This window comes from Fistularia commersonii, chromosome 15 (genome assembly GCF_037954325.1).
Source record: "Fistularia commersonii isolate RoL2024-O1a breed Wild chromosome 15, RoL_Fcom_v1.0, whole genome shotgun sequence".
NCBI lineage: Eukaryota > Metazoa > Chordata > Actinopteri > Syngnathiformes > Fistulariidae > Fistularia > Fistularia commersonii.
Window position 1 is genome coordinate 2,451,803 of NC_141298.1, and position 14,250 is coordinate 2,466,052.

Genomic DNA, 14,250 nt, shown 5'->3' on the forward strand with positions numbered 1-14,250 from the left:
CTGTGTGTGTCTGTTTGTGTGTGTGTGCGTGTGTGTGTGTGTGTGTGTGTGTGTGTGTCTGTGTGTCTGTGTGTCTGTGTGTGTGTTACAGAGAAGAAGAGGTCATGAGACTGTCATCACTGATTCAATCCTCCACCTAAAGAAAGACCCCGCTGTTCTCCTGAGCAGTGCTGATGACGAGGACGCAGACATGCCAGCACAATCAGCAGGTTCAGCCTGCGTCCAATCAGGATGCACACAAACACACACAATGCTTATCACACTAGGCCCTCTGCAGGGTGGAAAAAAAGAAATGAGGATCACATGTTTGAGGTGAATTCTTCTGGAACCGTATAGTAATAGGAAAGGTGAAGTTGATAAACTGTACTGAGTGAAATGGATGCTCAAGGTCCCATGACTTGCAATTACAGGTCAAAGGAATAGAAGTTGCCGTTGGATGGTAGAGGACTTTACGGTTACTTGGGCATAAATCTCTGGTATGTTAGATTTTGTCATCAATGTTGGATCGTTACTCATGAGGAAAATAATCAGGTACACGTAATATTTCCAAGCTCTATTTTACATATAATGCCAGTCGTTCTGTGGACACTTAAAAATGTTGCTGGTCTTTTGGCTTTGCCTTCTTTTGTTTATCCCCTGTCTGGTTTTTAGCAATGCTAGACTAAGGAATTTCCTAATAGATTTATGAAGTTATGTTGGATTTAGATTTGGAATTTAATTTCATTCATGACACTATTCGGCACAGTGCTTCTGTGTAAAACTCCAATATCACCTGAGTTTTAATGTTAGTAAAAGCAATATTGCTATATTGTGCTTGAATTACATTAGCAAAAAATATGTCGTTATTTATTTTTTTGCTTCTCTTTTGACAGTCAAGGGAGCAGATGACTTTAAAAGCCTCACATTTATATGTCATAAATTTATATAGACACACACACACTCATACGTTCATACATGCATACATATATTTTACTTTTTTCACATTTTTTTTATCCTTTTTAAGGCCTGAGGTCTGTAACACAGCACAGGGCATCATATTCGATCATTTAAATTGTGAACCTGAACATTTAAATTGTTTGAATCAAGTCATATAATTTTTGATTACTGGTCTGCATTGAGGTAGAAAGTGCAAATGACACGATTCACAATTGAACGTAATCATGAGTCAGCTGTAATTTCATACCATACATTAATTTTTAATCCTGTTTTTGATGGCTGCCAGATGAGTTTATTAATTTTAAATCACATATCATATGTTACTGAAAAGGACTATCTCTGATTAATGCAGTTTTATTATTTTCCATTGTGTTTCACCTTCAGCCCACATTATATCCCACAGTTTTTTATATTTAAATGCCAAGATTAACTGTTGAATGTTTGGCGTCGAAGGAGGGAGCTGAAATAGCTGATTGTAGGTAACACTTTGACACATGAGAAAAAAAAAAACCGAACAATTTGGATCCAGTTGAAACCTATGTTAAGTTGTTTGAGTAAAGTTAGCAATTTCAGAAATTTGTAATATGTGCTTAAATATGTATTCTAGCAAGTATACAGGTCTGTACATTGATAAAATATCATATAATTTATGTATGACACCTAAATAGGACCCTGCAATGACCAAGTGAACGCTGTTGCTGATGCTAATCAATTCAGCCCTCTACTCATACACATCCTTTGTGTGGACAAAGAAATAGCTCAGTAATTTTCCAGTTACAGAAAGTTGGCTTAATGTCATCTTATATCATTGAAGTTACACTGCATTAGTAGCAATAACGTATCTGTATTGAATGACATTGGGGGGCAAAGCAGAAAAGACTCCTAATCAGACATATATCAATACTTATTTCTCAGTTTTGCTGTGTTAGGTGTCGTGGCCAAGGAGATAGAATGATTGTTTTGGGAACTGAACATTCCTGGTTCGAGTCCCGGCTCATCCTAGTGTGTCGAAGTGTTGCTAAGCAAGACACTGACCGACTAACTGCTCATGGTTCATCCATGATAGTTTAATTGCAGAGAATGAATTTCCCCACAGGGATTAATAAAGGCTGTATTATTATTAATTTGTATGATCAAAGTACCACTGCTGGTTAAAGTGGGAGTTAGGAAATGGTACAAGATGTTGGTATCCGAAATAGTGTGATAAATTTGTTTATGTTTGTTTCTTCTTCTTCTCTTTTCTTCTTTTCCCTTCAGGGGTCGCCACAGAAAATCAACCATCTCCATTTAACCCTATTTTCTGTATCCTCCTCTCTCACACCAACTACCTCCATATCCTCTGTCACTACGCCCATAAATCTTCTCTTTGGTCTTCCTCTCCAGCAGATCTCCTGTCCAGCAGCTTCAACTCCAGTTTTTCTTTTTTCTTTCTTTTTTTTTTTGACCCCAAGTACTGGTACCTGAAGTCCTCCAGCTTCTTGATCTCCACTCCCTGTAGCCTCACCATTCGACCCGTTTTTCTCATTCACACACATATACTCTGTTTTGCTGCGACCAACTTTCATTCCTCTCCTTTCAAGATTTCCTCCACCTCTCTAGATTTTCCTCAACCTGTTCTCTGCTCTCACTACAGATCACAATGTCATCTGCAAACATCATGGTCCATGGAGATTCCTGTCAAACCTCATCTGTCAGCCTTTCCATCAACACTGCAAACAAGAAGAAGCTCAGAGCTGATCCCTGATGGAGCCGAACTCCACCTTGAGCTTCTCTGTTACTCCTACAGCACACCGCACAGCTGTCTCACAGCTGGCATACATGTCCTGCACCAGTCTAACATACTTCTCGGCCACCCCAGAGTTCCTCTCTAGGCACCCTGTCATATGCTTTTTTCTAGGTCCACAAAAACACAGTGCAGCTCCCTCTGGCCATCTTTGTACTTTTCTTTTAGCATTCTCAAAAAAATACTGTATCTGTACTACTCTTTCTAGGCATGAAGCCATGAACTGCTGTTCACAAATGCTGACTTCTGCTCTCAATCTAGTTTCCACTACTCTTTCCCATAAATTCATTGTATTGCTCATCAACTTTATCCCTCTATAGTTGCCACAATTCTGCACATCTCCCTTATTCTTAAAAATGGGCACCATCACACTTTGTCTCCATTCTTCAGGCATCTTCTCACTCCCGAAGCTCCTGTTGAATAATATAGAAACTATACCGCTGCCTCTCCCAGACACTTCCACTTCTCCACAGGTATATCATCAGGACCCACTGCCTTTCCACTCTACATCCTCCTCAATGCCTTTCTCTCTTCACTTTTACTAATCTCTGCTACTTTGTGGTCTACAATCGTCACCTCTTCTGCCCTTGCTTATTTCATTTTCCACATTCATCAGTTCTTCAAAGTACTCTTTCTATCTTCCCATTACTCTTCCAGCATCTGTCAATACATTTCCCTCTCTATCCTTAATCACCCAGACCTGTTATATATCCTTTCCACCATTATCTCTGTTTTGCCAACCCGTATAGATCATTCTCTCCCTCCTTACTGTCCAACCGAGCATAAAAGTCATTGTACGCCCTTTGTTTTACCTTTGCTACCTCTGTCTTTACCTTACATTGTATCTCCCTGTACTTCTGTCTGTTCTCTTCAGTCCTCAGTGTCCAATTTCTTCTTTGCTAGCCGCTTTCTCTGTATATACTCCTGCACTTCCTCATTCCACCACCAAGTCTCCTTATCTACTTTCCTTCCAGATGACACACCAAGTACTCTCCTGCCTGTCTCCCTGATAACACTAGCTGTAGTTGTCCAATCATCTGGATGCTCTCCCTGACCACCCAGGGCCTTCCACAACTTCTCCCTGAAAACCACACAACACTCCCCCCTTTTCAGCTTCCACCACTTTGTCCTCTGTTCTGCCTTTGTCCTCTTGATCTTCCTTGTCACCAGAGTCATCCTACAAACCACCATACTATGTTGTCTGGTTATACTCTCACCTACAACTACTTTGCAGTCACTGATCTCTGTCAAGTTACCTCATCTATACAAGATGTAGTCTGCCTGCATGGTCCTACCTCTGCTCTTATAAGTTACCCTATGTTCCTGTCTTTTCTGGATAAAAGTGTTCACTACAGCCATTTCCATCCTTTTTGCAAAAATCTACCCTCTGTGTTCCTATCCTGCATACAAAATCTGCCCATCACTTCTTCATCCCCTCTATTGCCTTCACCAACATGTCCATTGAAGTCTGCACCAATTACCACTCTCTCATCTCTGGGGATATTCTGCATCACTTCATCTAGTTCATTCCAGAACTTCTTCTCCTCTGACTCACATTCCACCTACGGGGCATAGCCACTAATAACATTGAGCATCACACCCCCCATTTCCAATTTCAGACTCGTAAGTCTATCTGACATTCTTTTCTCCTCCAGAACGTTCCTAACAAACTCCACCTTCAAGATAACTCCTACTCCATTTCTCTTCTTGTCAGTACCATAGTAGTACAACTTAAAGCCTACTCCTAAGTTTCTAGCCGTACTATCCATCTGGTCTCCTTGACACACAGTATATCCACTTTCCTTCTCTGCATCATGTCGACCAACTCTCTACCTTTTCCTGTAATGGTCCCAATATTAATAGTCCCTACTCTCTGTCCCAGACTCTTGCCTTTCCTCTTCTCTCTCTGCTTCCGAATACGCCTTCCTCCTCTCCTTCTTTGACCTACAGTAGCCCACTTTCCATTGGTTCCCTGTAGGTCATTGGTACCAATGGTGGTCATTGTTAATACGGGCCTCAACCGATTTGGTTTGATCTGGTTATTATGATTGATTTGCATGTTTGGTTTTGGCAAAAGTTTAATGCCGGATGCCCCTTCCTGATGCAACCCACTGCATTTATCCGAGATTGAGACTGGCTCAGGGAGACACTGGCCCATGCTGCCCTGAGGGTGCATTGTTTATGTGTGTTTGTTTTTCTGTATTTTCTTGATATTGATTGATGAGTTTCATTAAGAAAAATATGAAGCTGATTTGTCTGTATGGTTCGCTGTTCTTGTTTTTGCCTTTTTTTGACAATTTGTGCTTCCATTATGACTTCATTAACTTTGTGAGTTTTAGTTTTATGCAGGTATTTTTTTGTGTATCGAGAAGTTCAATGGGAATCCTCTAAACCCTCCTCTTATGAAATGAGAATTAAACTATTTACAGCAGTTGGGAGTGGTAAAATAAAGTTGTACTTTAAAAAATAGCCCGTCCCGCCTAAATTTTACATACTTGTATTGATTCGGTTGTTGGTATGGGCTAAGTTCAGCCATCAGTCAATATTAGGAAAAAAAATGTTATCCCAGCATCTTAAATGGAATTTAGTGTCATACGATGATCAATCACTTCATTATAAATCTATCTTTGAAGTATTTAGAGACACGAGGGAACAGACCCCACCATTACTGGCCCATCAGCTTATCATTTAGCTACATGGAACAGTTTGTATACATGGGTTGGCAGCTCTTTGGACTGAATAATTCAGTAGCAGCAGAGCAGTTCTGTTCGGAGGGCAAGCTGCCCAGACATAGAGTAATAGCTTTAGCATAAACAACACCTGCAAACTTACTCAAGGTGGCCTCATCCACCGATAGACTGATTGGCAAAGGGGTGAGAAGGTTGCACTGACGCTCACTACCCCGATGAAAAAAGACCCAAGAAACAGTCTGCATCAGCAAAGATCAATGGCGAGACGCTCAGTAAACCTTGCGGTAATAGTGGTGCTCCCTGCAAACTGAGCCTGGAAAAATAGGATGCTTGTTATCCATGGAAAGTCCAACCTTTTCCCATTTTCCTTGGATCACACTGCTATTAGCATGAAGTCAGCGTCTGTGGAAAACAAAGAATAATAATTAAACGACTACTACTTATATAAAATAGCCTGAGGCCAACGCTGGTGTGTTTCAGAGGCGCTCGAGTAGAACATGATTTATTTCTTCTGGAGGTGGCTCATACACCAAAAAACGGGAAGTGCTGCGAGATGTTGTTTGGTACACACAGGGTTCCTGAAGAGCCCTCTGTGTTTTGGAGTTAGTTGTAGCTCATGTTCATTCAGGTTAGTCTAAAAATTGCATTTAAAATTGCCATACGCTGATACCAACTTGGTTTACAATTATTTTAAATGCTGTCATAATGCTTTGTGTTGAATGCAAGCTAATGTCTGCAAAAGCCTATTGGGAGTGGTACATCTGTTTGGTTTAAAAGTTGTAGGTATCCATTCTTGAGACTGTGCGTCATTGCACCTAAGCTAAAAGCACTGACACGTACATTGAAATAAAACACAGCAGCAACGCGTAACACTTGAAAAAGTGTAACTTAGAGTCATTAGATGTCAATAGCAATGTGACCATTTAGGTATTATTAATAGCTGTTATCCACTTCAAGCATTGTATTTTATTCCAAAAAAAATCATCTGCTTGGTTCCTAACGGTATAAAAAGTGCATCTGCTTGTCATTGGGTGTGTGATTTTTTTTTTTCAAAGGGCCAACCATAACAACCAATCTCACAGCGTAAACAGAAGTGCACAGTTTGCTTTTCTCAAATGCAAACTATATTTCATTGGCAAAATAAAAATCAGTTTAATGCAGCACAGCACATATGAGTTTTTAACACTTATTTAATAAAGCAAAAAATTACAATTGAGCAATTTAGGGCAGAAAGGGTGCATATGACTCATTAACCTGGTGTGCGCAACAAGTATTTTGTCACAGATAAACTGAATAATATTATCATTTAGAATCAAGAGATCCAAGAAGTTGCACTGAGGTACAGTATCCAAGTCATAGATAACAATAGGTAATAAGAAACCAGTTGCAATTTGCGTTGTTAATTTGGTTAAGTACATTACATTACATTACATTGCATTTGGCAGACGCTTTTATCCAAAGCGACTTACAATAGAGTAGTAACTGCAAGTAGTCTTGCAGTTGTAACATATACCCATTATTTATCCTTTTTTAACAATTGTTGACCTATCACAATTACACAAAATCACTTACAAGCATCTAAGAAGCCTAAATCGCCTTCTTTCCCATTACATACTTATACTGGTTACAAGCTCTAGTTTATATTAATGTAACTGAAACCCTTCCCGCAAGGTCATGTGTTATAATGATGTTTATATACTCAAATCTACATTTTTTTTCACTTCACTAGAGTTTACCTTGTGTCATCATAAGAAAATCTGATGCTATTATCTAAGAAACAAGAAGTGTCATTTCAAAAAAACACGACAATGTTAGGATACAACAACATCAAAGAGTTATATCTCAAGTCTTAAATGCAATCCCATGAAACATATTTTCCCATTTGAGATGTTCTGTGCATTTTTGGGATGGCTGAATTTCAGTCTGGACTCGTAGGCACCTGTGATGTACAGAGTGAACAGGGGGTCAGACAAGTCACTTGCAAGACACTGATCAAATTTCATTTAAAAAAAAAGTCCCTTTAAACCCCGCCTAATAAACACACACACAGTTCATATAATTATAAATTCCTCTTGAAAGGCACAATTCATCCTCACTAATGATATCAGCAATAGAACCCAGATATTGTCTTTAACTAATGCGAGCCATGAAATGAAATGAAAGGCTAACTCTCGCTCTTCCTGTGGGAACTTGAAACTGAAGAGGAGGGGAGGAGGGGTTGTAGGGATAAGCAGCCATACTCTACTACATTAAGGGATCATGCTGCTCCCTGAAAATGAGTATTGATCCTCTTAGGTCCTGGATCGTTTAGGAGATTAATGTGAGAAGTGGTTGAGCTTCATGGTGTTCCATGAGGACTAGGGGATCAGCTCATGGGGGCTCAGGTCCTCTGGGCAGTGGGGTGGTTGTGATGGGTGGGGGGAGGAGATTCATCTCTCCATGACCAGCCTCAAAAGGCATGCCATCTGGACTGTCCGCTAAAAGCATCATCTAGATGTTGTAAGGATGGAGGCGAGGCCCGGTCGAGCTAAGAGACACCAGCTGAGAGGAAACCATCTGGGGCAAAGGGGACAAGCTTGTTGTTGGGATGGACAGAGTAAACGCAAGGTAGAGAGGAAGTGAGCGCGGGGGAGAGGAACAGAAAGTGCAGAAGGAGGCCGGCGGAAAAGGTACACCCTGCCTCTCTGTGCGCAGAGAGGAGAAGCAAGAGGCAGTATCACAGAGAGAGAGACATAGAGAGAGAGAGAGAGAGAGAGAGAGACTAAACTGCTTAATCTCTCCCAAGAGACAGCAGCCAAATCTGAGGTCCTCCTCCTCCCCCCTTTTCCACAGACCACCCCCACCACACACACACACACACACACCCCTATCACCGCTGTGGCACTCTGCTCAGCTCCAGTCGAAGCGGGTAGAAAAGACACATACACACAACTTCTAAAGTGTAATTGATACCAGAAAGGAAAGATCAATTTTAGCCTTCAAGTGAGCACTACACAAAATGAGCCAGGGAGCATGTTTTATCCTCGCAATCATTCTTGCTGGAAATAAAGCTATTGTTCCACACCTGAGAACTTTCTCATATCCCTCTCTTGGGGTTGTACCAGCCCTTGGGGAAACTCCGAAGACAAATATTAGCTCAAGTATTGAGTAGCAGTTGAATGCGTGCTGTCAGAATCCGAAACCCAACAATGCAATGTTTTGAGGATGAGATGTCATGTGATCTTCAACATATTTCCCACCAAGCCTGAGAATTATCAACCGACTTCCGCCTTCGTCTTTGGATTTTTTTTTTCACAACACAGGAAGTAGCTGACACGTAGCCTGCAGAGAACCACTCCTCAAACATCTTGGTCGGGGGTAGGGGTCAGCGAACCTGCATCAACAACAATGCAACAAAAATGATTGGCACTTCTGACACTAGCATCCCCCCTCCCTTTGGCCCCCAGCTCCCATGATTTCTCAAGGGTGGATGGCTGCCGGCCCACAAGCCCCTGACCTGTAGGTGAACGTAACACTGCCTGTCTCCACGGTAGGCCAAGATATATACTTGTTTTGGCTAGAATGATGTGTGTGTGAACTTTGCCGGCGTGTACGGCACAAATCCGCCAGTAGCCTCCAGTCTTCTCCCGTCTTTTCGGACCGTCAGAAAGGAAAAAAGCCCATGTTTACATTAATACTGTATTTATTGGAGCGGCCTGTTGCCTGTTGTTCATTTGTCCTTGTAGCTGGAACACAGCCCGCAAGCGCGGCAAAGACAAGCCCAGTGTATCAAGGTGTTATTTTTGGAGTTATCCTCCCACTCAGTTGAAGCCGGCGTGAGGTAAAATCATTTGTGCGAACTGAGGTGTACTGTGGCAAAAATATGACGTTATTAATCAGGTGATGGAGCGACGATTTTCCGCTTTCTACTCTTGGTATGTGTCGAAGTGTTAGAGATTTATCATGCACAGATTGATAGAAAAGCACATTTAAAAAAAAAAAGTTACCCATCTTACATGCAAATGGTTCTTTTTGATTATCTGCGTCTGAGGCCAATATCGATGCAATTTCATGCTAAACCGATTCACCCGAACAACTTTCTCACAAGAAAAAAAATCTCTTTGTCACAATGCATTTCCATCTTCTAGTGGAAATGCAGGGGTTTGAGGGTGATAGTTTTTGACTTATCTAAAAAAAAAAAAAAAACAGTGAATATGCTTTATTGGAAATGTAAATGTTGGTTTTGAACTTAGTCAGTATTCCAACTAGTTCTTTTTTATGAGGACATATAGAGATTTGGTTCTGAGTTGAGGGCTGTTGGATTCTTTGGAATATTTAAAGGCCATGGAAAAAACTCGTACAAAAAGTGTGTGAGATCTTCTTGGAGTAACAATCTCTAGGTCTTTGGATTGTCACGTCAGTCATAGACTACAATGCAATGTTATCACAATATACTTGTATTTAATTCATATTGCATTACAATGACGTTACAGTTTTGTCTCTATTTTTTTTCAAAGAATTTGACTATAATATAACTTTAGTTGATTTATTTTCTTAACCACACCAAATCACTCTTCTGCTTATATTCATGTTGAAGCAGTAGATGTATAGTTGGTTTATTGATCCTTTTTTTTTTTTTTTTTTCACAAAAACCTTAAGAATCTTGTAAATGATGCTACACCCCTTGTCATGAACCTGACAAGGGATCCTGCCACAAGAGTTTTTCAGAATAACTTTTCTTGCGTTCGCACTTTGAGTAAATAATCTTCTCTGGTTTGCCGGGAATTGTGTGTTAAAACTGTGAATCGCACGGACTAACATTTGATAACTGTTTTAAGCTCATTATTTAACAACCTGTGTTTACAGAAACATTGAAAGAGCAGCAAGGGTTAATTTTATTATTCCCCTTAAAAGGATTGAATTAAAAACAATGTTTTTCTTAATGATGAAAGGGGCATTGTGTCATAAAACTATTCCATCATTAATGATTATTAATAATTATTATTGTTTTTTTTTTTTTTATCCCAACCATATTTGGACGAGCCAAAGTTCTTTAAGAAACTTTATTGTATGTCACTTAATGATAATTTAATTGAATCCAACAATGTTATAAGGTATTTTGCTTTTATTGATAAATTCTGTAGGGAAAGAAGCAGAGGAAAGTGATAGCGGATTTTGAACTGCAGGTATTTAAGGGAAAATCCACAGAAACTGTAATATTGAAACAAAAACTTAGAATACATTCTATTTTAGTGATAACTTGACCATTTTTCCCCAGAATATTTGACTTTGTCCAAAACTGAATGTAAATAAGCAAAAAATTTCCAGGGAATCCACTAGAAATAGCCTATTTGCCTGCTTTTGTCTCGTGAGCATCACACACTGTTTTCTTCTATTCTTTTTTTTTCATTCTCTATACCTCTTACAACACTCACAGGGGCATCTGGAGCTGGTACAAGCTGACGGCAGAGTACATCCGGCGCTGGTCACGTTCATTAAAAGCCGCATAGGTGAGACTCATGATCATTTTCAAGCAGGAAATCTACATCTCAATTTCCGCTTACAGTTTTCATTGCGCATTAAACGGTTAACCTATTTTTCTATTGGATGCTCTCTTTCAGTATGATCGCAATATGGAGACCTCACCAACGGTGGCCAACGTTAAAGATTGAATATTGAAAATTAATTTGGACTGGTAGATCGACTTTTTTTTTCCAGACCCTTTAAATATAGTCCCCTGCATTTTTCTCTGCTAGAAAATATATTTTGAGCTGTTTGAAAAGATACACACACAATTTTCATTAATGAATATCGGGCAGCCTTTATGTAATTAATATGTGTCTTTTCACCACAGGAGGCTAAATATGTGCATCAGAGGCAAATACCCATGAGGCCGTGGGGCTGTATGTACAATTGTGCTGTTCTATGGATGAATAATGCGTGGGAGGTTTATGTTTGTGTATGTGCTTATGTTTCAATCTGCGATAGGCCTGTTTTCACAGGATGAATATGAATACCGCACACCTACTCCTTTCCCACATGCACACACACTCTCGCCCAACATCAGAACATTTCTCTGTCCGCATGAATAGTGGCGGAGCACTGTAAATGAACATCCAAAATGCCAGCCAATTACTACCGGTGTCCCTTTACTCAACCTCTCCGTATTAAGCCCTGCTTGTCAAACAGATTGTCTCCGGTGCTCCGAGCAGCCCGCGCTCTGAAAACAGTTTTCATTAAAGGAGGATTGCCGTGGGCCTTAGGCTGGCGGCTTAATGTAATTTCACAGCTCAGCGTCCTTGCGGCCACCTCAGGGTCCAACCTCAGCCACCCACACTTTTACTAGAGCCAGGGAGAGGTGCTGAAAGGGTGACGGGCCACCGCTGCCTTTTAGGAGCGAGAGGGGGGCCCCTGCATATGAAATTCCAGAACAGGAAATGACTGCAATAATAACATAACAGCCAGTTAAGCTCTGGAAATAAACATAGGCGGAGATTGTCCTCATTTAGAGCACCGCAGTGCTCAGGTAAGGGTAGCTTGTTGAGCAGTAGATATGTGCACTAATCTGATGCTGCAAAGCCCGGTAGAAAAAGTGTACCTATGCAAATCAGGTTTGTTTGTATTTTTTTTTAAAGTTTGCGGTCTGACTCCTGGAAACTCAAGGGAAGAAGATGAGGGAGGTCACATGGAGATGTTTGCATTTAAACAGAATCCAAATACACAACTCCAGAGAAAGAGGATTGTTTTATTTCTGTACAATGCTATTTTTCTATTTAAAGCAGCACGGTGGCGCAGTGGTTAGCAATTCGCCTCACAGCAAGAAGGTCCTTGGGTCGATTCCGAAAGGGGGACTTTCTGCATTGAGTTCGCATATATTCTCCATGTTGTTGCAGATTTCTTCCCACGGTCCACAAATGTGCAGAAGGCTCATTGGAGCCCCCAAATTGTCCATGAATGAGAGTAAATGGTTGCATTTTTCTATCAGTGCCCCTGAAATAAACTGGCAACCAGTCCGGGGTGAGCACCCCCTCTCACCCATTGACAGCTGGGATAGGTTCCAGCACACCCACGACCCTGAATACAGGAAAATGACACAGATAATGAATCGATTTATTTATTTGTCCTCAGCAAACTCATATTATCATCCGATTATGCTACAGATTTTTAAGATAGTACATGGAAATTAGGGGAAATATACACTAAAAGTTGTAAAGATGATTACATTAAGGATCTTCTGAACATGAAATTAAAAAAAAAAAAATGGATAGAACATAAAGAACTCTCCTGAACATTTAAGCAATGATGTAAAAGTAGAAATAAATTTGCATGCAATTTCACAAGAAATTCCGAAAGAAAGAAAGTCAGAAAGAGAGTAGGGGCACCCTTTTATGACACTTTTAGTTTGGAAACACCCGACATACGATACATGAAATATGCAGCTTTGTGAGTTTTGTTCGCACTAATCCTTTTTCCAATCTGCGTATAGTTTTGTTGATTGAAATGATTGATATATTACCCAGGAAATACTTCTTTTTATTTAAGAGAATTAAAAGTATCAGACATGCTTAAATTACTCACTCTAGCTCATTATTCCAAACCAGGAACAGAATTCTGTGTTAGAGCAGCCATATGGCGAACCCTCGCACTTCAAAACTTTGTGTGACTTCCAGGCCAAACCAATGGAGACGGATGAGTGTTTCATTTTCATGTTTTACAACTTTGGAGAGCGCAGCTTCATGACTTAGAAGTGAGAAGAGGTCCAGCACTAGGTGAAGGTTCGGCTGTTGTAAACTTCACAAGTGCACATGGTCAGAACGCCGGATGCACACAAAGGAAAGACTGAAAAGCATGTATTCCCAATGTTTTTTTCAAGAAATGTTACTGACATTTTTTATAATAAAGAAATATATTATATTATATTATATTATATTATATTATATTATATTATATTATATTATATTATATGGTGGAACAATGGCGCAGTGGTAAGTGCTTCTGCCTTATAGCAGAAAGGACCCTGATTTGATTCTGTCTGGGGGCCCTTCTGTGTGAAGTTTGCATGTTCCGCCAGTGTCTGCATGGGTTACCCCAAGATTGCCGGGTTTCCTCCTATTGTTCAAAACATGAAGAGGGTTCATTGGGAGAAATCGGGTACATTACCTTTGTGTGAATGAGAGTGAATGATTGTTTGTCCTTATATGGGGGGCACGATTGACTAGCGACCAATCCAAGGTGTGCCCCGGCTCCCACCCAATAACAGCTGGGATTCCAGCATCCCCCGCGACCAAAAGTGCAGGATAAGCAGTAGATAATGGATGGACATTATATTATATTATTAGTTTTGTCGTATTTTTCGCTCTATCCATCTGCCCCACACGTCTCCTACTCTTGTCTTGACAGCGTTTGCCCTTCTTGTTACTGCCCTCTGCACAGTATGACCATTTCCTCTGACTCAATTCATGCTGTATTGTTTACAGCTTTAATGACACTTTCTTCAGCCACTTTGTTTGCCCTCTCTCTTCCAATGCAGACTGTGGTGGAATCCAACATTAAAGCTGACATTAAAGTTAAAATAGCCATCCACCTGTAATGTCTTTTTCTCGCCCTCTTCTTTCATGGACATGGATGCTACACCTTTTTAGCTGGATGCTCATGTCGAGGTGTGTATTGCCAGGTGCAATGAACAAGCTAGAGTTTATTTGTAAAATTTTCAGGCAACAGGCAGATTTAACATAATTAATATACTACAGGAAACACAACAAATGCAGTAAATATCAAACAGACAGAAACATAATATTTTACTAGAAGAAAAGAAACATCACTGCACTAAATTACATAAATTAAACAAGAGGCAACGTTGAA

General features: G+C 40.3%; 1 long non-coding RNA gene across 2 annotated transcripts; it reads left to right on the plus strand.

The window, feature by feature from the left end:
- Window positions 1–103: 103 nt before the first annotated feature.
- On the plus strand, window positions 104–14,020 carry LOC147226226 (uncharacterized). 2 transcript variants are annotated; one of them, XR_015107180.1, is made up of 3 exons: window positions 104–209; window positions 10,826–10,898; window positions 11,010–14,020. It is a non-coding gene; the product is annotated as an uncharacterized LOC147226226 (long non-coding RNA). The 2 variants fall into 2 exon arrangements; XR_015107179.1 differs by lacking the exon at window positions 104–209 and adding an exon at window positions 8,858–8,938.
- The last annotated feature ends 230 nt before the right edge of the window (window positions 14,021–14,250 follow it).